The sequence below is a fragment of the Plectropomus leopardus genome, chromosome 4, assembly GCF_026936395.1.
Source record: "Plectropomus leopardus strain MGB_pleo_1.0 chromosome 4, ASM2693639v1, whole genome shotgun sequence".
Taxonomy (NCBI): domain Eukaryota; kingdom Metazoa; phylum Chordata; class Actinopteri; order Perciformes; family Serranidae; genus Plectropomus; species Plectropomus leopardus.
The window spans coordinates 27,661,440-27,685,186 of record NC_142179.1 but is presented as its reverse complement, the minus strand read 5'-3'; the positions used below and the strand labels follow the sequence as shown (position 1 = coordinate 27,685,186).

The 23,747-nt window shown below is 42.6% G+C and overlaps 1 long non-coding RNA gene across 4 annotated transcripts in view; it reads right to left on the bottom strand.

Annotated features, from left to right (window-relative positions):
• The window catches only part of LOC148189794 (uncharacterized), a 36,857-nt gene that overhangs the window by 9,513 nt on the left and 3,597 nt on the right, over positions 1-23,747 (bottom strand). For 2 of the 4 annotated variants that reach the window (XR_015776480.1, XR_015776482.1), the window contains exons 3-4: positions 20,541-20,623; positions 17,326-17,402 (exon numbers count right to left, since the gene is read on the bottom strand). This is a non-coding gene — a long non-coding RNA (uncharacterized LOC148189794). Of the gene's footprint in view, positions 1-6,133; positions 6,905-17,325; positions 17,403-20,540; positions 20,624-23,747 lie in introns of those variants that run through there. The other 2 variants (XR_015776481.1, XR_015776483.1) reach the window with 2 other exon arrangements.

The window sequence follows — 23,747 nt, the reverse complement described above, 5'->3', positions numbered from 1 at the left end:
GCAGTAAAGTCTTTTTGATGACTCCAACTATCATCACTCAGCTGGAGCGACGGATCTCTCTCGACACTTGAGGATTTACACAAACACCCCGTTGTTTGATGGTTTAAATGCTCTCACTCAAATCACCTAACTGTTCCACAAGTAAATATTTTTTAGGATTGAAACCCCCATTGGGAAATCAAACATAAAACCTGGACAACTCAGACCCATCGACCAGCATACCATTGCCTTTCTATCAAAATCTAAATAAAAGCAACAATTTCAAAACACCATTCACATAATTTATCAACATTCCAGCTGAGAAATGTTTTCTCGGCTGGTTGCTGAAAACTGCTCCCGACAGTGATGCTGTCAGCCAGATGATCTATTTAACTGTGCCAGGACACTGCTGTGCTGCTGACAAGCCTGCTGCAGGGAAATATAAAGGGAAACAACACCCACAATCAAGATTCATGCATGTTGTTCCTATAGCCTAAGATAGTCCAGAAATATTAGTTAATGTGAACAACTCTCTTCCAAATCCAAATACTAGAGTGCTAAAACTCAAATTTATGATGTCTTATGAAGTCCTGAGATGCTCCATAAACAATAATTGGGGAAAGATGTTCTGGACGACAGTGAGAGCACGCACTGGAAATGTTCAGAGTATATGGGTACATTTTCTGTCTCTGCACTGAAAATTCTACAGTAGAACAAAGATCATTTTGGCATATAACGAAAACATGATGTGGGTCCACAGAATCAAACTGCTATTCATTGTCTATGGAGCAGCTCTAGACTTATACCCCATTACATCACTAGTTTGAGACTTACTTTCCTGGTTTTCTGACTTTGAGAGAGAGTAGCTCACATTCACAAATGTTGATTGAACTCTCCAAGGCCATGAAAATGACATATTGATATTCTCTTGGTGGTACTCCCCTTTAAATGTGTGTGTGTTTGTGTGTGCGTGCATATTATTCTGTGGTAGCAGCGCCATTAAAATTCCTTGCCGAAGCATCAGTGGTTTCCAAACCAGTTCATTCTCATTCACAGGTCATCAAAAACTAACACTGTAGCCTCATTCCCACTGCACAAAAAATCTGCTAACAACCGCTAACATCTGGCTTTTTTTTAAAGATTCTTTCTGTGCTTTTGTTGCCTTTATTGGATAGGACTGATGTAGCGTGAAAGGGGGAGGGAGAGAGAGAGGGAATGACATGCAGCAAAGGGCTGAGATTGGTCTCCAAGCCAAGATGAGACTTGATCCTGCGACCGCTGCGGCAAGGACACAGCCTCTGTACATGGGGCGCCTGCTCTACCAACTGAGCCATCGGGCACCCCAACATATCTGGCTTCTTAATGCATCGAGAATGCATATGATCGGCATTCACACTAAGGTCAAATGACTCTGCAGTAGACATAGGTTTTTATCGCTTCCAGCTTCAATCAGCATTGATGGACAGCACAGTACCTGGGTGAACACGATAATTTCAGCTCCTAACCAGCAAGATGCGATGACACGCCATCACTGAACACCGTCCATCTCCTCCTAAGCAGCTAAAACACCGATCCAAATACATTTGCACCGAGACTGAAAGATGGACTGAATAAGTAAGAAATGTATAAAGAGAAGAAACCACTGAAGAGTTTTCAAAGACCTCTGTTCCTGCTGCTGTTTACTGTTCACCTGTTCTCTGGCCCGTCCCTGACATTGCACAGACACACTCACAAAGCAACCCACACACATGCACAAAAGCTGACAGAGAGGCCAACTCATGCAGTGTGTTCACTGGCAATAGGAATAGAGTCAAGTGCTTATATTTAGCGGCCTTACCCATGTTTGGAAAACCCACATGCACACACTAATTTTGGTGGTAAAAGGGTATTTGTCACACCCCTCAGCATGTGATATGCTGAAAGCACCCTTTAGTAGCTCTATAATATGCATCAGGCTTTTATCTAATTACCATGTAAACCCATCAGCAGCAATATTTGACGCTGAAGTCGTACAAGACCAAGAAAGTTTGTGTCTGGTGGGTGTGGTGGTAGGTGGGTCAAACAAACGCTGACATTCAGCCAGGAGAGCACTTTACCTGTATTGTGTAAAACCATGGGTCAGTGCTGTTTTAATGTAACATTATGTAACTTATGTCCATGACGTACTTAAATCACTCATGTGACACACAGTATGTATGACAACTTACGTACTTAGTTAAACCACAAAACATAATGTTTTTTCTAAACCAAATCAATTAGTTTTGTGGCCTAAATCTAACCACAACTGTTTCATAACTTTAACCATGTGTTACAACCAGAAAGTTTCACCCAGGAGACAGCTGTGGGTCACATACAGATGTTAAAGGCCTCACGGAGACACAAAGGAGTGCTTTTGTTGTGGAGCCACTCTTTAGTTTGTCCTAAATCAGACATTACAGATTCCCCTGTTGGAGCTGAGGATACCCCCTCACAGCTTGTGTGTTATAAAGACCAGATGAGCAGAAACCTGAGCGTCATCGAGCAGGGACCATAAACCAAACCAATAATTTTGATGTTTAGTTATGTAGATGGGGCCTCTCTAAAAGAACTGGCCCTGGAGTCCAGTACTGAGATGAAGACAGGCATACAGTACATGAGTAGTGTACATGAGCACACACTGAAGAACACAAAGCAGGTTTTCTTTCCCATGGAAAGAGCTCGAGTTTGGCTTTTCTGTTATTTACAATGAGCTGTGGGGATGAAACAGCAGCTCGTGTATCAGCACAGAGCGTGTTGTGTCTTCAGAGCTGCGTGGACAAAGCCCCTTCATCTCCGCGCCGGGGTATGATTGAGGAGGATCAGGGTGCAGCGGTGGGACTTGTTAACACTGCTGTTATTGAATGCTGGATGTAGGTTTCCGTTTTAGCCCGCAGGCTGGATCTCGTTGCTAAATATTATTGGTTTATACTGGATTATGACTCACAAGGATTGATTGTTGATTAATTCTGTTATGCGTGCTCGTTCTCTATGCACACTGTGGCATTAGCAGAGGGTTCAGCTTCAGGACAATTTCCAACTCTTTAAAACTCCTAATCCTAAATATATGCACAAGTCTTACAGGTGAAGCTACAAGCAACACAGGTTTCTTTATGTAGTACAAAACGTGTCAGTTGAGATGGAGATTCAGAGAGGCATGAGGCTTGAAAGCAATAATTAGAGGGATTTAACGAGAGTAAATGCACCTACATTCAGTTCACCCTCACTGTTATTTACTTACTAGCTATTCAGTACATCATATTAAGCAGTCGATACCAGAGGTGGGACCAAATCATTGTTTTGCAAGTCACTTTTAAGTCTTAAGTCCCAAGTCCTAAATTTTGAGTTTTGAGTACTCAACAAGTCATAATGAAACGGCAATATTAAATTTACAAAAATCATGAACGCTTTCATAATTTTCAAATATTTGTGAAAACAATATTGTTAAAAACTGACTTAGCTGTTCAGCTAATGTTAGATAAGCATTAGCCCGCTAATTTTGTAAATAATGGCCTTGACTTACTGTTCCTTGTGAAATTTTGTCAATAAAGTTAGAAGTGTTTGCATCCTCGTCACTTTCGACCTGCACGTTTACCTATGCAATTCGTTCTTTGCTGACCACAGTGTAGTTCTGTACACAGACAAAATTATCTTTGGTATCATTTTTTTCAAACTGGCATTCAATGACATAACTTTACTTCTCCATGGTTCTCACATGTAGCTTGATTGGATGTTGTTGGATTGGTTGAAACAAAAAGGGTCAGGGGAATTAAATGTTGACTTGCAGGCAAATAATGAATGAATTCATGATAGTAGATTGAGGAAATGAAGCGAAATTAACTTATTAGTGGCATACTTTTTAAATAATATACTTTGCCATCTTTGTGCTTGGAAGGAGGTATCAAGTATTTTCAAGTCAAATGACTGAAGTCAGAGTACAGTCACAGGTCATTGTCGGTAAAGTCCGAGTCAAGTTGCAAATGTTTTGATTTTGTGACGTTTCCTCTGAAGTCAAGCAATTTGGGACTCAAGTCTGACTTGAGTCCAAGTCATGTGACTTGAAGCGACACCTCTGGTCAATCATGCTAAGATGCTTTAACATATATTCATTCCAAAAGGAAACAGAAGAAAATAATTAACTGCCTACTAATGAAGTTGACCAATTATCTAATTAGTGAAACTTTGTGTTGGTACAATATTTGATTCCCCTTGATACAGTAATTCCTGACTGGAAGTAGTTCATAGTTCACCCACTTTTAACTTAATTTTAACATACCACATCAGTGACTTTTGAACTTTACTGTAATGAAAATAAACAGCCGCCTCACAGGACAAAATGTCTTAGATGTAACTGGAGTCACTGAAGCTGTATAAGAAGCACATCTGGAGTTTGGGCTTCAGCTAAGGTTTTGTTCGTGCATTAATATGAACTCATTATGCCATATCATAAATCTTGCTGCGGCAGTGATTGCATGTGTGTGCTGTTGTCACCTGAACTCAACCCCAGACTTACATCTGCTCCGGGCCTCAGATCATGATAGATGTAAGAACATGATTGCTGCAGATGAGAGGAACATACTAATTCTTAATCACTAAGAAACACATGAGCAGAAGACTCAGAGTCAGAGATGCTTTCTTGAGTTTGAACTTTGCATTTAACTGCAATTGCAAGGAGCCCTAACAAGTAGATACGGCACATTTCTTTAATTAACTAGCAGCTGAGCGGGTTCAGATGCACTTTTTCAATGTCCATCATTTCTGCTATCTGATCTGTGCTATTTTTTTTTTCAAAGATTTTTGGGGGCCTTTTTGCCTTTAACGTATAGGAAAGACTTGTTGTGAAAGGGGGAGAAAGGGGACAACATGCAGCAAATGGCCAAGGCTGGAATCGAACCTGCGGCCGCTGCAGCGGACACACTCTGTACATGGGGTGCCTGCTCTAGCCACTGAGTCACCGGATGTCCCTGATCTGTGCTTTTGAGTGAAGGTTATGTGTGGAGGTTGGCCCTGGAAGAAGGATGCATGAGGGAGTGGGGCCCTGAGAAAGAGGAGTTATGTCGGGATGGCGTGCAGGCCGTGTCGGCCATGGAGATTAGAAAGGAGAGGAGAGAGCAAGCAGGCGCTGCCAGCGATAACAGCAGGAAAGATAATAAAAGAGAAGGTGTTTCCTGTGAGTGTTCCCTCAGGAAAAGTCCTCCTCAGTCCACTACCATGGGTTTATTGTGGACTAGATGCAGGCTAAATCCTCGGTTGCCATCTTGAACTGATTTGCCGTAGGCTTTCAAATCAAATAAAACTTTACTGATCTTTTCTATCACAGGAAGGGAGGGGACTGCAGTCCATTTAAAACACATACTGTACATACAGATGCACATACAAGCATATAAACATGCACAGGCACACACATCTAAGCTCTCAAGATCCTGTTGCGTATGCTATCCTTCACCCCAGTCAAGACAAACAATGGTCTTGGCTCCTCACACATGGCCTCACTGACTCAGATGGTTGTTGTCCCTCTCCTGATGCTATTAGCTATTGTCCTGATGTCCCGCTCGTCTCGCTGTGAAGATGAACCCATGTCTGACTCAGCTTTGGCCTCTCCAGATGTCACAGGTGCTCTCAATTTCAACTCAAATTAGATGCTTAATCACGTTACTTCTAACTTCTGTGAACCCCCATCACAGAGAAACGCCACCACCAATATGGTCTTTTAAGTCTCAGCCCCGACCAGAGCATGCTGAAGTAAGCTTTGTTTGGCGGTGCCGTGTTTCCAAGCTGTTGGTTCCAGCTGAAAGAGCCGCGAGGAACCAAAGCATGCCCCAGCTGACTTTTAATCACACTCACCCAGGCACTAGCTCAGTCACAGAGAGTAGTCGGCCTTTAATTAGATGACAATGGGCCCTTCTCTGGTGCACATATTGATGGCTGATGGGTGGCCACAGAATTATTGATCAAAGACACAGGCACAGGAAGAGTAGGGGGAGCAAAAAGCCTGGTATAGATGTCTGGCTGTGTGAACAACAGGTGACATTTTACAGGCTCATATCTACTCTGGCCTGCTGTGAATAATTATATCTTAGAGAGAATTTGCCAACCAGAGAAACTATGCTGGAAGAAAGAAGTCTAATGAAAAGTTCCTTTGAGATTATAGCCTATCACTACTAGTCATTATTAAGTAGTTGTGGTGGAACCGAATAGAGCCAATAGGCTACTAAATATAAGTTGCTGATACTAGAAAGTATACCCAACACTGACCAATGCTTCTACAACTGTTAGGCTGAAGGTTTTCATTCTTGCACAGTATACAGGCTAGTTCAGTATACATTAAAAGTAGTAGATTTACCACAAAATGTTATTTTTGGAACAGTATATGTCCTTGATGTTTATTTTTTAGCTGGTAATATGACTTGAAATGATGTTAGCAGGTTTTATCAGCTGCTGCTAGCTAGCTAATTGACGTTTTCTCCATGAGTTAGTTTCAAACATCATCTCCTGCTGACTTAATAATGTTTTAGTCTTATTAGTTTCAAAATGTGAATCTTGTAAAAGCCATCGGAAATTTACCTTCGGTGCTAAATTCAATGTAGTTTGTTTGACGTGTACTTAGAGGTTTTAGTTAGGTCCACGTCCCATCTCCTAACGTGGAGGGGGTGGACTTTGACATCATCACAGTGTGTGATGTGTTTAGAGATGAGGCCAAAACAGTCTTTTACGACAAGGCCGGACATCTGATACAAGAAGCCAAGCCAAGCCAAGACAAAACAAGACAGCAGTCAGTCCGGGAGTGACGGCCGGGATTACTGCAGCCGCGCACTGTGAAGGCAGCCTGGCTACAAGTGCTCGAGGTTTAATGGTGCAGTACACACAGTGGGAGGATGGTGTGCCAATGGAGTGTGTTTCATCGGAGGGTCTGAAAAAACAGAATACAGTTGCGAGATAACAAACATGCTGTAAACAACTGAGTAGACAGGTGTCAGTCCCATTACAAACCCCAAACATCGGCAGCGGAGGAACGGCAACGGGGCATACCTGAAATATGGACCACAAAGAGAACAAAGACGCCACAGGCCATGCTCACGCCAAACTGTCTGCACGCCACCAACATGGGGTCAGGCCCCGGATGAAAGGAAGTCCCATCCGGGTGAAGGACATGAAGCTAAATATAGCCTTATGCATACCAGAGCACTGTCCAACAATTACGCAGGAGGGAGGAAATAAATATCTACCCTGCTACATTAACAATTTCTAACCTAGGACTACTTTCCATATTCAGAGGGCCACATACCACGGAAGTAAACCTGGCAGCTAGAAACTTTTTCGGCACGTGCCAGGCAAGCAGTTCCGCTGGGGTCTGGCATCCACTTATTAGGCTATTATACATTTATGGCTTGACTGCATTATGGTTATTAAGCTATGATGCTTCTTTTGGGGAGGGGTTTAGCAAGCGATCAGTAGACCAATCAATTCTTTAGATAGGATAAGATACATAAACTGTGGTCACGAGTTATAACTTGAGTTCCTTTTTGCACAAGATTAACTGCAAGGAGAAAAAAAGCAATAACATTTAGCTGTGTGTTATCTGATACTTGGAAGGATTTACTTAATTGGTCTTTAACTATTATAAATCCTACTTAGAGTTATATCAACATGACCTCTAACTTGTCTAGCCAAATCTCATCAGTTACAACTTGTTCCGCAGTCATACACAGGCTAGAATATGTACAATACAGTAGCTCATTCAAGTATGAAGTAATCCAGTGTTGGTTGGATGGATGCAGCAGCGGCTGCCACACACGTGCGTTAATGCTGTGTAACAAGGCCCAGGTGAAGTGGAAGTGGTCCAGCTGAGGCTTCAGCTCTCTAAAAACTCTGCTGGACTGTCTGCATCAGATATCACTTTGACTTCATTGGAGAGGCTGCGATGGTCAGACCAGAGGAGCCCCTCCTTACCTCTCACTGGAGGTGAAAATGTCACGTGTTGTAGATAGTTGAGCGGGGGAGAATAATAAATATGAGCCAGGGCTCTTTGTCCCAGCCCTCCTCCCCAATTTCAAATTCATACATCCAGCATTCATGAAAAAAGAGGGCCCAGGTTATGAAACAGTTTTTTTTTTTTTTGCTCCAACATTCCCCTAAATCATTTACATTCCTTCTGGATGTCTTGAGAGAGCTGTGATATAAATTATGTCTCCACATGAATTGCATCATGTGAGAGACTGTGTGTCTGGTGGGTGTGCTTTCAGCTGAATGTGTAATAATAAGTGGTTGTGTGTCATATAGCTTTGCTCTACAGACCCGGGGCCCCTCAGGAAGTCATAGGAACTGGGAATCCACTCTGTGTGACGACAGGAGCGGCCTGTCCTGCTGCTCACACTGTACTCTGCTGATTACTCCTCTGTTTGGAGCTTCAGTTTACAGTAGTGAAACAGTAGTGACTCTTCTCAAGGTCCAGGAAGAGACTTTATGGCTCTTCTGATTCAAGCCGTGACTAATCCAGTGTTTGTCAGGAGAGGAGCTAACAGTCTTTGGCAAAGAGGGAGAGTTTTTTTCTGGAGCGACCGGCAACACAGAGACACAGCGTCTCACGTGAAAGCCTTTTGAAGTGTCCCTGCCTTCACCTCCCCACACTGTGGGACAGCATATACTGTAATGCCTCTCATATATACATACATGCACTTCAGCTTGCACGGCTTTACATGCTGACACAATTATCCCCCGGTAATTCCCCTGCTTGGTAAAATACTTGTTGTTTTGGTTGATGCTTGCTGTCTGCACGCCTTGTGCCTGCAGATAAAAGCCAGTGGTTTGTTCTTTTTCTGCTTTTATGTGGGAAAACCATGTGTTTAGATCATGCGACCTCTGGCTCGAGCGCATTGGGACCATTACTCATGCATTATGTTATGTGTTTTGTTCATGAATGGTATCTCCATATCAATGCACACTCACACACTAGTGGTTTACACATCCCTCCCATGCCTTCTTTTATCTTTGAGGTATTTTTGGGTCATAAAAAGTCATTACCACCCACATCTGTTTTATCTTTGTTAACACTTTGCATTGATTTTCATGTTGGGCAGTTTGCAGTTTACTGGCAAATGATGGTTAAAAGTAAGAACTCATAACTCAGTTCATAACTTAAAGGAAAGTGGTAAAGTTGCTGCTGGCAGGGGTGTACCATCAAATTCTGGGCCCTATGTAGACTCTATGGGCCCCTCCATCTTTCCTCTCTTGGTCCATGTCTCTCTCAGGCATCTTTTTTTTCTTTACAAAGTCAGTTTGTCTTCTTTCTCTTTCTGTTCTTTCTTTTCTTTCTGGAACCATTATTTTTTTCTGCAGGGGAAACACATGACATGGTGCTCCAGCAGCGTAAGCAGTAACTCACTCAGCTTTAGCTGCATTTAGAGACAAATTTTATAGTGCCAGAACAGACTAAACCATTTTGTGCCCCCGTATTAAAACGCCCCTGGCCACAGAGTTAGTTGTACTCTGCACCTGGATGTCCTGGGTGTCTGCACTGGCTGCAACAAATTGATGTTTTCATTACTGTACAATCTGCAAAACTTTGTCAATAATATTTTGACAAAAAATCAATTACCTATCATATATGACACAGACGACGAACAAATCTCCTGATTAGAGAAGCTGGAACCATTTTTGCAGGATAAATAACTGATATGATTACTTGATCATTAGAATAATTGCAGATTGATTTTTCATTGATCTCAAATTACGTTAGCTCTAATTAAAACAGACATAATGCACCACACAGGCTTGTGTCCTGTTGAGTAATAATATCACAGTCTATCCTTCACCCTGCTGTGTCTCTCCTCTCTTCCTCTCCATTGCTGCTCCCATTTTCCCCTTATGAAAACAGGAAGAGGGTGTGTTTGGAGAACCAGAGCCGGAGGAGTCAAGCCGTTCACCACTGACTGACCGTATTCTTTGTGTGTGTGTGTGTGTATGTGTGTGTGTGTGTGTGTGTGCGTATGCATGCCAGGATAATTGCTTTCAGGGAGCCCCTGAATGCCTTCTTCTTGTTTCTCCAGCTCTTCAGAGAGCTGCAGTATTTGCTTTGGGCATTGTGCCCCAAAGGCAACATATTAAGCCTTGTGTGTGTGTGACATGTTACCTGAAACATGCCGCTGCTCGTGGGCCTTGCACACTTGACCGTTTTACCAACTCACAAAGCAAAGTGTGAGCAAATATTGCATGGGCATTTATCATAGTTTAATTCTCTGTACGAGGCTCAACAGGTGCTCTTCCTCTGGTCTGGCGGGGACTACTGCACTGTTGGGATGTGCAGAAATGTGAGTGCAGCTTCGCAGGCGGGGTACCAGCCTGGTGAAGCCCGATCTGGTGGGGATTAGAAGTGAGCTGTTCCTCACCAGTTCTCCTCCCAGCAGGAGCTGTCATGTCGGCCGTGGCATCCTGCCGCTGAGCTCCGCTCCCATTGGGTGTGAGTCAGGGGCCAGCGTCGGGTCACACTGCTGGCTTCTGCAGCTTTTACTGAACATGCCCTCTTATTGCACAATGTACGTCAGCCAGCGTACATGCGATCTGACAACCCACGCCTGAGCAACAAAAGAAAAGAGGAAGGCTGAGGCTCGGGGCATTCTCTGCATGTACAGTGCTGTTGGACCGTATCAGTCTGGCTATGTAATTAAAATCTGGAGGGTTTTTTATAGCTAGATTTTTTGTGATTCTGAAATATTTAACCGCAAATGTTACAAATTACATTTAGCATCTCAGAGTTGCAGCAAAGTTGCACATTTCCATAGAGTATGGAATGTGCATGAGTTTTATCAAGAAAATTAACTTTGTACGAACTACATTCAGAGTTTAAATGACCTAGCTTGGTAGATAATTGCATGCTTGTGGTATTTCGTCTGATAAGATGTTTCTCTGTGAAAAGTCAACAGGCCTCCCTCCTTGTCTGCCCCATGGTGCTTGTTAGCTGAGGAATTTAGTGGGTCTGTCCACAAACAATCCAGGTCAGATACGCTGAAGTGGAACGAAAGATATGCGGTAACTTAGAGTCATGCATGGGAGGTGGAGATATATGGAGAAGAGGAGTCAGTGTGCAAGATGAGGACATACATCTGAGGGTTGTTGCGCAGTATTTTCTGGTAAATTACGATTTGTTTCTGTGCACTCCCTTTCCAGCAGTATGTGGAGCATTAAAATTTCATTGACAAATTTAGCATTTCTCTTTTTGTGCTTTTGTGTATAATTTACTGTTTCAAATCCAGCTGTACGGATGGCTGTAGTGAGAATGAGTTGATCTGCAGGGGCAGCTGGCTGTAACTTCAGAGGCTCTCAGTCATGACAGACAGCAGCTGGATGGCAGAAAGGAAATCTAAGCGTCTGCCTTGGAGACTCGCTGTATCTGATCTAAAGTGGAGTCTCTCTGGCGTAGCGTCTCCAGAACAATAACAGCAGCAGTGGCCAGGCTATTAACAGAACCGTCCCTGCCTGGGCCAAGTGCTGCCTGCTCCTCCTCTACTATATCCACACTTACAATGTAGTGCTGTAATCCTTCCTGTTAAATTTATTATGAAGACTATAAATCTTTCCAATCCTGCCTCTCATTTCCCCCTTTAGCAGCGCAGCTGGGAAGACCCAAGTTCCTCTTTCCCTTTTTCCTTTGCCAGAACAGCAAAAATGTTTTCTCTGATGCCCATGGTGGCCTCCATTGCTCTTCTGCCGCTCAATGAGTCCAAGAAGCCAAGTTCCTCCAACATACCGGATCGCACTCTTGACCCCATACTCTGCCAGCCTGAAGGTAAACTCTAACCAAGAGGCTGACGGGGACGAAAATCTGCATGCAGATGGATATTTACTCGAGACTTTTACAGACGTTTTAGCCATGCTAGCAGCTATGGGGATGGCCGTGTCAGTTGATCAGTCTGCCACTGTGCCCAGACTGAAATATTGTGACAATACTTGAAGGATTTCCATAAAATTATGTACAGACATTCATGGTCCGCAGAGGATGACTCCTACTGACTTAAGTGATCCCCTGACTTCTCGAGTAATGCCACCATAGGGTCACAGTTTGGCACAAAATGTCGTACAGACATTTTCTGTTTACAGATGATGAATCCTCATGACTTGGGTGAAACCCTGACCCTTCCTGAATTGTCATCAAATGTGATGCAGATATGCAGTCCCCCCTCAGGATGAATAACTCCATAAGTGTGGTGATCCCCTGCCTCCCCATCTAGTGCAATCATCAACTTAAACTTTGCTAATTTACACACATACAAGGAATGTGCTTTGGCGTTTTGGTGCAGAGGAAAATAAAAATAAAAGCATGTTACGCAAAGTCAAGTACAAAAAATAGAACTTATTAACAAATATTACAAAAAAGTGGGAAAAAAACTGTACACTTTTGTGTAAGAATGCGCAAAGGCTAACACCTGAAATCACACAATCTCCATACACAACAATGTTAAAATGCCCAACTTTACAGCAGAAATAAACATGTTTACAGCCTGCAAAAAAAACCAATTCTGGTCTTTGTAACTAATTTTCCCTTTCATAACAACTGTTCGGGGAGTGAATTGTTTTGCAAACTCACCCGTTTACATTTTAGTGACCTCGCCTGCTCAGTCAGATCCACCTCGCTCTTCCACAGCGCTAACCTCTCACACAAATATGGTCACTTCTGGTTGCAAAAAACAAGATGACAACAGCTGAAATGCACAACTTGAGGCTCCAAAACGGGAGTCCACAAACCAATGGGTGATGTCATTTGAGCTACGTCCATTATTTTTACAGTCTACGATTATTAGTATTATTATTATTATAGTCTGTTACTTCATTTTTTCTTGAATATTTTTCTCTCTAATTTATCCATGACTGATGTTTTTGGCGCTCTTTCCACTTTTTTTTAATGTTATTTTGACACTCCCTCAAAGGTCAAAGGTCACACCTGAGTAATGGAAGCTATTGCCTGCATTGATTGCAGAGTGGACCTGTTGACCTGGGCATTGTCTACGTCAGCCTCAGGTTCAATAGCCTGACAGGTTGAGGTGAGTACGGTCAGTGGTGCTCTGTCACTTACCACTCTCTGAGGAATTTTACATCCGCACAAACTCATGCCTGAAGGGGCCCTAAAAGTGATAGAGTCTAAAGTCAAAGCGTGGCATAAATTTTACTTAATTCCTTCACCTGACATGGCCAATTATGTCGTTGTTGTACTACAAAGGAATTTGTGTTACGACAAGTGTCATGACGCAGTCACGTTAGAGCCAGACTGTGAGTAACCTACAGCATGTCTGCATAATAAACAGTAATTTCTACTGATTTAGATAGTGCTGAAAGGAAAGGCATAAAAGGAAAGCGCTGTTTTTTTCTTATATATGCAAGCACAATTTATCACCTCAGGGATTTCTCTATGCAAGGGAAGTTCTGAGTACTGAGACAGCAGTACTGATGATTGCCTCACCAGCTGAGACATTTACGGCTCTTGAGCTCACTTGTTAATTCAAATCTTTCCTGTTTGTGTCTTGATGCCTTGAACTGATCCCTATTGGGGTTTCTTCCATTTTTTTTGTTAATGGCAATGACTTTAAGAGTGCCAACACAGGAGCAAAGTTTTATCTTCGTGCAAGGTCACGCTGTTTTCGACATCTATCCACAAACAAGGTCCAACACAATAGACTGTTTGACACAGTTTCTAAAACTCGGGAGTTCACAGAACTGCCTTCCAGTTGACCAGCTGACCACAGGAGAGTTCAATCTCCAGACCCTGTGTAGTTTCCTCCTTCTGACCAGGGAGAATGCTTCACTACCTCCTGTTTACACTTCACACTGGAGGCTAAAGAAAGTGATGGGGACTGGGGAGAAAAATGCCTCAACGCAGCAGGGGACACGCACGGCGGCCTGTTTTTAGACTGAAGTCATCCTGCTATTGTGGGTGTTTTACCCAAGAGTGGTATTGAGGTCCACAGAGGAAGAAACCGAGCGCAATGCTGCATGGAGCAATCAGCGCCTGCACACCAGAGCTGATGAAGGATCACGTCTGCAAAGGAGAAAGAAAGCCACTCTGACCTCTATGTGCCTGCAGGCAGCCGCTCTGCACTGTAAAACACTCCCAGTAAGACTGTTAATTTAACATATGCATGGGTTAATTTCAGTGTGTTTAGTAGCCTTTTATTTGATCCAAGTTGACCGATTAGAGTGTTGAAAATTCAGATGTTTATGAAAGAAATTAAGATAAGAGTCACTTGCAGATTTTGGCACAGGCTCCTGCATTGTTTATTGTGTGCACTTCCAAATTTGATTCAGTGAGTGCCAACTGAGGAGTTTGTCTGGCTGTGTTGTCTGAGGTGGAGGCTCAGGGCGGGGACCTACTGTAGCCCTATGTCTAAAATATGAGAGGCTAGTGAGACTGGGAGACACAGTTGACCAGTGCCCTCCTCTCTGCTCCAAGGAGGTCCAGCTGATGGATGGGCTCTAATCAGCAGCAGACAGACCTGCCACAGGAAACATCTCCCCATCACGTTTACGGAAACCAGCACTTCTCCAGAGACCTGCTGATAGCCACAGAGGGAGAGGGGGAGGGAGCCAAAAAACAATTGGATTCTCCCTCATTTTCTGCTGAAAAAAACTCAGCAGATTGTCTACTGTGCACTGTCCAGAATATGATTTACAGGCCAGCTGCCAAATCATATCTTTGAACAATACAGCAGCACAGAGCTTAATTAGCTTGGAAACGATTGCCAAAATCTTATTTTGGGAATATGAGACTTGTTGATTTCCCACTGCATTGTGTGTAATATTCCTGCAACTTGCTTTCTCAACAATAGAGCAAATTTGCTTATTTGGTTTCTTATCAAGAATGAGATGAGAGGATCATTACCGCTTATATGTCCCGATGTATAGTCTATGGCCAGTGCAGCAAATATACTTCCAGCAGCTGTTAGCTTAGCCTAGCATAGATACAGGGGGGAAACAGCTAGCTTGGCAATATCATGTATCAATTTGTGAGCATTAGAGGTGCTAGTAAGAGAATTTTATTGCCTTGGACAGAGCTAGGATAGGTGTTTCCCCTGTTTTCAGAATTTATGTAAAGTTCAGCTAACCAGCTGCTGGCTACAGATCCTTATTCACTGAGCCGACATGAGAGTGGCAACAACCTACAACTGTTGGCAAGAAAGGAAATAGGGTAATTCCCAAAATATGTATAATAAGTAATCATCTCAATCTTTTAGAGGTAATGCAAATATTACACTCGCCAAAGGTCTATTATTTATACCCTCCTCTACACTGCCTGTTCACGGCAGGACTGTTGCGTCATTATTATGCCTCAACGTTCTGTATAACTGGTATGATGGGAGAACAAAGTTGTCTCGCCTATAAGCCAGCAGCAGTTAGCAGCTAACTCGCAGAAGGAGAACCAGTGATGGGCAAAAAATGAAGAAACTAATCTTTCAAAACAACTCTTTTAGTGTCCAGTATGCACCGCGTCAGCAAATGCTCTATTTTTCCCACTTGCTGTTGGTGTAGAGTATTTTTCACACTGCCTACTATAGTGAGTGAATGAGAAGCCATTGAATAGGACTCAAGTTCAGACAGCCGGGCAGCTACACTCATTCAACAAGAACAAATGAACCACTCCCCCGAAGTGGGACGTCTGTTGTTTGCCCAGGGATAAAAACAAATTCACTCAGTCAAATGACATTTCTGTAACATCTATTGGGCTTACTTGGCCTGCCTTCATTTAATGGGCTTGTTACTAATACATATAAAATACACAGCTTTTTGAAGATCGGATGTTTTATTGTATATTCCAAAACATTATTTTATGGCAACACTCACCCCCGTTGCCTTGAATACCCTATGAAAGAACTTTAGGCAATGTTTAATGAATAGCATTAGAGCAGTTAACCTACCATTTAAACTAGAATGACGTTCTACCAGAATAGCACTCCTTTTTTCTGCTGCTCATTTTGTTGTTTTGCAGTAACCTAGTGCAGCAACAGTACAAATGAGACCAATTAAATCGGATTCAAGTAACGACTTCAAGCAAAGGCCAAGGGTGCATTCAGGTGCTACTCAACTGTTCGTCCAATAAGACTTTTATAAGTCTTGAAGTAACTGTTCAGAAAGTGTGTGAATCTCACAGAAGAGGCCAACACTACACTTGTAGCCCATCACCCCTCTTTTGCATTATGCCATTGTTGTTTGATTCTATATAAAAAAAGCAGGACAGCATAATGACGAGTCCTTGTTGCGGCCCTATCACAGGATCTCCATCAAAAAAGGGTTTATGTCATTTTAAGTTAAGCAGCAGCTTTTAATGTATGGGACAGGAAGGATGTTAAAGCCAAGAGAGGGATCATTTAGAGGCTTAAGCATAATAAAGGGAGTTTCTCCTACATAGATACAGTAGTGCATAAATCTCAGTAGAATCTTCCTGCCTCAATGTTTGCTGTAAGTGTCACAAAATAATAACCTAAACAAGGGTTGAATGTATAGCATGTGCTACTTCAGGTGAGGTTTAAGTGTATTTTTCCTGCTAAACCCCTCCGCTTCATGTGTCTACAGGAAGCACCTGACCTGTCGGATTTTGTTTTGCGCTTTGTATCCTGGCCAAAGGGCTTTTCTACCTCTGACAGGTGAAGCTTCTCTCCTGCAAGACAAATCCCCCCAAAATCCCCCCTCATTGCATGTCAGGATGCACAAGGCGATGAGTCGCCATTCACTTTGTGTATGAATAGACCGATCAGTCTGCCATGTTGGAATGCTGAGAGCTGTTTGCCTTTTGGGCCCGTGAAAGCTTGTCACTCCGTATTGTGGTAGCAAGAGATTATCCCTGAAAAGAGCACGGGTGTCCCCCACGCTCTTCTCTCTTCTCAAACTCTCTGACCTTGATCTTGCTGTCAAGCCGTCTCCTGCCCTCTGCATGGACCCGTGCAGTCACACTCGCACAGATGAGAGGGGGAGGATCTCCAGCTCTTTAATCATGGAGGTTTCAGTGTGACCACGATTAAAAGGTTTTCATCTTTTTTTAGGTCATCATGACTAAATTTTGTAATTAGGTGGTTTGTTCAGTCAGATATCACCTGTTTTTCCTTCAGCACAATTTTGCACATATGTGTTGAGAAGTCTGTGCAGGCTCATGAAGGAAGGTAAGAAAGCAGGTTTTGGCTTGCCCTGTCAGCCTCATTCCTAAAGGCCCTAAGGCCCTTGTACCCACTTCAACAATATGTTTAAAAAACACCCAGTTTCCATGATACTCATAAAAACAGGTACATATGTCCCTACGGGTTCTGCTCAATATACACAAGAAACACCTTAAACTTCAAGAGAAATGCAACTTACAGTGTGATCTTTCGGGAGGAACCTGTAGAGCAAGGGTCACACACAAGGGCACCCCTGGTTCATGAAAGCGCACCACCCTAAACAAAGACCAACAAAGGCAGGAAGGGCTGAGTTGCTGAACCTTACACCCATAGCATCAATCGTATGCATAGTGTGTCAGTGCAGTATGATGGGTAACGCCAAATGTTTTTCCTGTTTTAGTCTTCTCTCTCAGGGGATTCTCCCTCTGAGATCACAGGCTCACTCGAGGTCTGTGGTGAAATGTAAACACTCTCAAATCACTGCTGTGATGTGGATGTTTAGACATAAAAAATGTGAAGGTGTGAAAGTTGTGGGAGGCTGCTTATTGGATGGAGGCCATTGTCACACACTTTGTTCTTTTTGAATGCAATTGAAGGAAGACATTGGTCAAACACAGGAGGGAGGGTCCTGGTTTTAAGTCACACTAACTGCATGGCTCTAAGGTTGACAGTGTTGAATGGTTGGTCAGTTCACTACTTTGGTCCAGTCTAAAGTGTTATCATGGTCCACAGAGGATGAATCCTAATGTATTTGGTGATCTGCAGACTTTTCATCAGGTGCCACCATGAGTGTGACATCTTAAGTTTTACGTGAAATGTCTTGACAACTATTGCCATTTCCATTAAAGGTGGTGCAGATTTCCATGTTGTCACCAGGGATGAATCGTAATGATTCGGTGGCACCCTGACTTTTCAACTGGCACCACCATGATGTCAAATTTGGACTTTCATAGGCTTCTTTGTTTTATGACCTAACAGGTAACCTGAAAAGGCTACATGGTTTAGTGCTAACTAGCTAACTCAAGAGTGCTGATCCACTGTTTTCAAATGCGCCTGTCTGTCACAGTTAGACAGCAGAGATCACATTTCGAGATGGTTCTTCCAGATTGTCCAACACGGCCATATGGAAGTCATGCGTGTAACAACATAGCTGCAAAGATTTCTGGCGAGGCATGAGATCAAATTATATTTCATATACAGGTCATTGTTAGCCATAGTTATTACGCCTGTTCCTTAGCAGCACTATCCACTACTGAGTTGTGTGCAGTATCAGTTTGATCATGTACATGAATAAGTGGAAGGTTGTCACTTCTGAGTGATTTTAAATTAAATGCTGAGAGTGTTTTTTGTGGTGGTTAGCAGTTGATTAAAAGAGGGACGGTGTTGGGGCGGGAGAGATGTGGTCTGCAGCTGTTTGTTTCAGCTAAATCAGCTGGGCGGTGTGGGGTGCAATTATTTAGCTTCACAAGAGATCTTGGAGCCATCTAACGCATATGCTGGCATCATGGCTACCCAGACACTCAGGTTGTAGAACATCTTGGGAGCTCAAAGGATTATAGGCCATGCAGGTACTGTCTTAAGAGTAAGAATCCAAATTTTGGCCTAATCATAGGTTATACTGCCACTGTCATGGGTAGATCATGAGACAATAGGCCCCGGGGCACCAAAATGCAGGTTGTCCTGTGTCTTTTTGTCATCATTTTGTGTCTGTTGTTTTGTCATTTGTGTCTCTTTATAATCATTATGTGCTTCTTTAAGATCCTTTGTCTTCTTCTGTCATTTTGTGTCTCTCTGAAGTCATTTTGTGTCTTTGGTCATTGATGTTTCCTTGTAATAATTTTGTGTCTCTTTTAGATCATTTGTGTCTTTTTTGATCATTTTAAGTCTCTTTGTAGTTGTCTTCTTTCTCTTTGAGGTCATTTTGTGTGTCTTTTAGGTAATTTTGTGTCTCTTTGATGTCATTTAATGTGTCTATGCGGTTATTTTGTGTCTCTTTGTGGTTGTTGTGCATTGTTTTTTGCATTTTGGAAGTTCCCTTTCATCTCCTTATTGTCATTTTGAGGGGCTGATACTTTTGGCCCCGAGGCCTGTGCCCAGTAGGCCAGTTCAGTAATGCATCCACTGTCACCTGTTTTTCAGGTGAAAACTGTGTTCTTACAAAGTTGGAAGTGTCTTCTCTATTCATTAATAATGCAAAAGGTCTTGCTAAATCCCTCAGCTGTGTTTTGAAGTCCTCAATCCTTGAGCAAGATGAAGTGCAACAACATGTGCTGAGTTCTGGGTATGTGGATCAACCCATTTTGGAGACTTAGACGGTGCAGGCCTTTATCCAAATATTTTCTTAGAGTCCCAGCTTCTTTTTGGAGGCACTTAGCCTTCCCACACAGGGCTCAGAAGAGTGACACATGGCTTTGACATTGACTTTAGGCCTGTTTTGGGATCGTTAAAGGCCAATTTGTCAGCATTCAACACGAGGTAGACAGTGAGATGTGTTTCACGGGGCCTCACATCTGGACCTTTTGTGTTTTAACAGTGTCCCACTTCCTCTTTTAGAAACCTGAAGTACGTGTATAATGGGAAGGCCACGTTCCACAGCCAGTTGGTCTCGTTTCATTAGCGCGCTTTTGGCCGCAGACTCTTATTCAAATGCACCCTATCGCTGCTGGCCCGATCCTACCCTTCTTCCTCCAGTCACATTCAATGATGATAATCATCAGTTGTAATGAGTTAATGCAATCATCAGCTGTCTCAAACGGAAAAGAATCATATTATTGAGTGGAAAGGCTTGCTGAGTTTAAAATCAGTTCTACAGTAAGCAGAGATGGAGAGACAGGCGAGCCGAGGCCAAAGGCTGCTCTGGCAATCAGTCACTGTGAGGGCAGCTTGATTAAAGGAAACAGACAGAGTGGAAACTTTGGATGTGTGTTTTCAGTAGTGTTTTCGGCCTGTCTGGATGATAGCAACAGCAAAACAGATGCTGAAACAATTAGGGCAAGTGGGAGGATGTTTTTACTCCTAGTCTGCCCCCCGCGCCCCCCCCTTCTCGCCTTGTGATTGCACATCAAAGTTGTCGACAGAGTGTTAAAGTTGATTTTATTGTTTGACTCCTTAAAGCAGTTGTCAGAAGAGCAGGAGCTTCTGGCTGCAGATCAGCTGAGAACCCAGAAAGCCTCAGAACAGATCGTTCCCTGCAAAAGCGCAATGTCAAGTGATGGGAACTACTCAGGCCCAAACACAAACTGTTTCAGGTCCTAAAATTTTTCTATGATTATCCTTCCTTGTTTTCTTTAAAAAAAACAAGGAAGGATGACAAACAACTTTCAGTTTGAGACTGTCATTTTTTTGCATAACAGCAACAAGAGATAATTGACTAGACAATGGCACATGGAACTTGCCTGCATTTCTAAAGCTTACCTTAATTTAGTTGCTTTAAATGTCTTTTATAGTCAGGTTTCCATCCAACTGTAATGCAAATTTAAAGAGAATTTCCAGCAAGTCTGCAAAACAAAAGGCAAAATAATGCAGGTTTCAGTCAACTATGCAGATATCAGGAGTTGGACACGTCAAGATAAGCATCTGGTGTCATTCTCTTTTAATATGACAAACTTGACATCCCTTGAAATGGGATAGCTCAGAAAAAGGTTTTCAAATTTTCAGTGTTGGACGAAAAAGCATCATATGTTTAAAGCAACGTTTAGCTGTTCAAGGTCACCAAATTGTCAAACCAGACCAAGTGGGCTTATAGCGGCAATGCCTCATTAAGTATATCAAATTTACCTAAAACGCATAGATGTAGATTTTATCTTGACAGAGACATTTACACCATAAATGAATGCAAACAAGGCACAGATTGGTGCATTAAAAAAACACTAGAATGCAGGAAATTCTGGTAATGTGAAATGAAACCTACGCCCTTGCAAAGATGCAAATTTGGCCCCACTTGACCTACCTGATAGCATTGTCAGCACCACATGAAACGCATAAAGGAAGCGGACAGTGCACTGTCAAGGCAAATTCACACACACCCACACACAAACACATGCACACACACCCCCTATAGTTTGTTTGCTCTGAGCAGCGAGAGGGCCGGCTGCGTCTCAGAGGTGACTGATTTACAGTTTGTTGCTGTCTGTCAAACAGCTGACAGATGGGGAAAACAGTGCTGCCACCGCCACACTGTCGCCACTATCAGATGCTTCACAGTTTCAGCAGTGGCAAGAATGCTGAAGACCGCTCCTTAAGTTTGATGGGAAGGTTAACAGCCACCATAAAAGTGTAACAGTAGAGCATACATTTTATTGTTTTGTACCTGTGATGACCATTGAACCTGCTAAATGTCCCGTTAAAGGACGTTAAGGCATTGAATATAAACTACATGGTAAATAAACGCAGCTGCTGGACTTTGAAAGGGCTTTTTAAAACTCTTGGAAAAACAGTTTCCTTAAATATGAACAAAAATATAACACAGTGCTTGTTTGTGATGAAGTGGCAGCAGTAGACGTCATTTTGGCTGTAAATCTTCTGAGATATAAATAGTCTAGATATTCTGGACATGCTGGTATGGGACACAACTTACTTCTTATTTTAGCAGTTTTCATAAAAGGCTCCAGTGTTTGGTTGGACTTTCGGGACCTGCCATAAACCTGTTTGAGTTTTTTTGTGCCCTGCTACATAGAGCACATTTTAAAATCATATGAAGAGTAATTTGGGGTAAAAACATAACCTCTAGAGCACAATTATTGTCTGAGATTTGACGTTTATGGTTTTGGTCACCAAGCATATTTGCCATGGACTCTGTCCTGGTCTTACTCAGTGCCAGTGAGGTCTGTGACAGCTCTTTCATTCCTGTCCTGAAGGAAATGACGGGATAACAGTCAAAAAGTTCCACTCAGACGTTGTAAGAAAAGTCTGTGGCACACCTGGTTTTCACATAGGTTGCTGTTTGGGTTTTTACTCTGACTTCTCATAACAGGGACAGGATTTAAGTTTCTGTGTGTCTAGTTTAAAGGAAAACAGGCAAGAATCAGACTGGTGTGGGTGCTTATTGATTATGGGAGCCAGACATTTCCTGTGACTTCAGAATAAATCTTCCGGTTGAAAAATGAAAAACAAGCATGAAAATTTAAAGAAATACTCATGTGATCTTAAAAAACAGGCCAGATATTATGATTCTGAATATCATATTAACACATGCAGTGAAGAAGCACTGAAACTACTGTAGCAGAGTAAGCAAAATGTGAGTGTGGAAAGACAGACTAATTTCCTCCTAATTGAGCAACGGGGTTTTTGTTTTGTCAGGAGATTTTGGGCCAAATGGAGTCAGATTCCCACAGATCTCCTGGGATGATGGGAGGGCCAGGCTGGAGTCTAGCAGAGCCTGGAGATCCCAGCAGCCCCCCCGGCTCCTTAATCCCTGTCATTAACTCTACTACACAGAGAAAAGCGGCCGGCCTGCCAGACACTACCCTCTCATCAGAACTGTCCTTTGTCCCTTTATTTCTCCCCTCACATCCTCTCTTTCATTAGACTCATCTGCCGCTTCATTATTTTCTCCTGTGTTATTGTTTCCTACGGTTTCTACAGGATTTCCTTCCTATCTTTCCCAGTGAGCGCAGGTGACACATAAATCTTAAGCGTTTCACCTACACTCCTTCTTAAAAAAAAAAACCAAACAAAAAAAAGTGTCTGATAGAAACAATTAGTTTGTCAAGTAACAACTGACAAGCTAAAAGAGGCTATCTTGTCACATCTTTTCATATAACCACCAATCTGACCTATTTTTACAAGCAATAACAAGACCAAAAAATATTTATCTTATCATTCAATCATGCCATCTCCTAAATAAATAGCTTACCTTACGCAGCTATAAAACAAAAGTCTGACACAAGCATCTCAGTTGGAGTGGACAAACTGTCCTTTTATAGCACATCCTGTGGTGCTTGCTGTTTTGTCTATTGACACATGCACAGTATAGTAAGAGAGGATGGGTTCGGGGGTGGTCCAGGGTCCTGAGAAGGGAGAGGGGAAACACCTTGTGACCCTGTTGTTCCTGACCGAGCTACTGGAAGAGACAACAAGGATGGACGAGCAAAAAAAAGCACAGCTGGACAGCTGCCTCGATGTGGGTCAATCAGTTGTTGGCTCAGATTTAATATCATGATTACCTCCTTAAATCTGTTGCATCCGCAAAGTGCTTAAAGCAATCTTATCAGCAGGTTAAGTGTCAGAAAAGTGCAGATTTAAGCTAAGCAGGGGCTCAAATGTTACAATAGCCTCATCCTCATTGTGCGCATATTGTTTTTTTTCTTTTTTTTTCTTGGCAGACGTGCTGTAAGGAAGGTAGATAAGTAATAAATAAACATTCAGGATTTTGTTTCTGGTGGCAACAACAGTAATCAGTTTGCAAACACTGCTGTAGTTTGGTCTGGCCGGGTTATGTTTGGGTTTTGATATGGGTGTCACACACAGACAGCACGACTTGTGCTTCAGATAAAGCCTCCATTTGAGGGATCCAAGGAAAACTTTCCTTCAGAGTGCAAAGCACGCACATGTTCTGTTTACTGACACAGAATAAATGTTAAAATACTGTAAAACTTCCAATTAAAAGCAGAGCCCCAATTA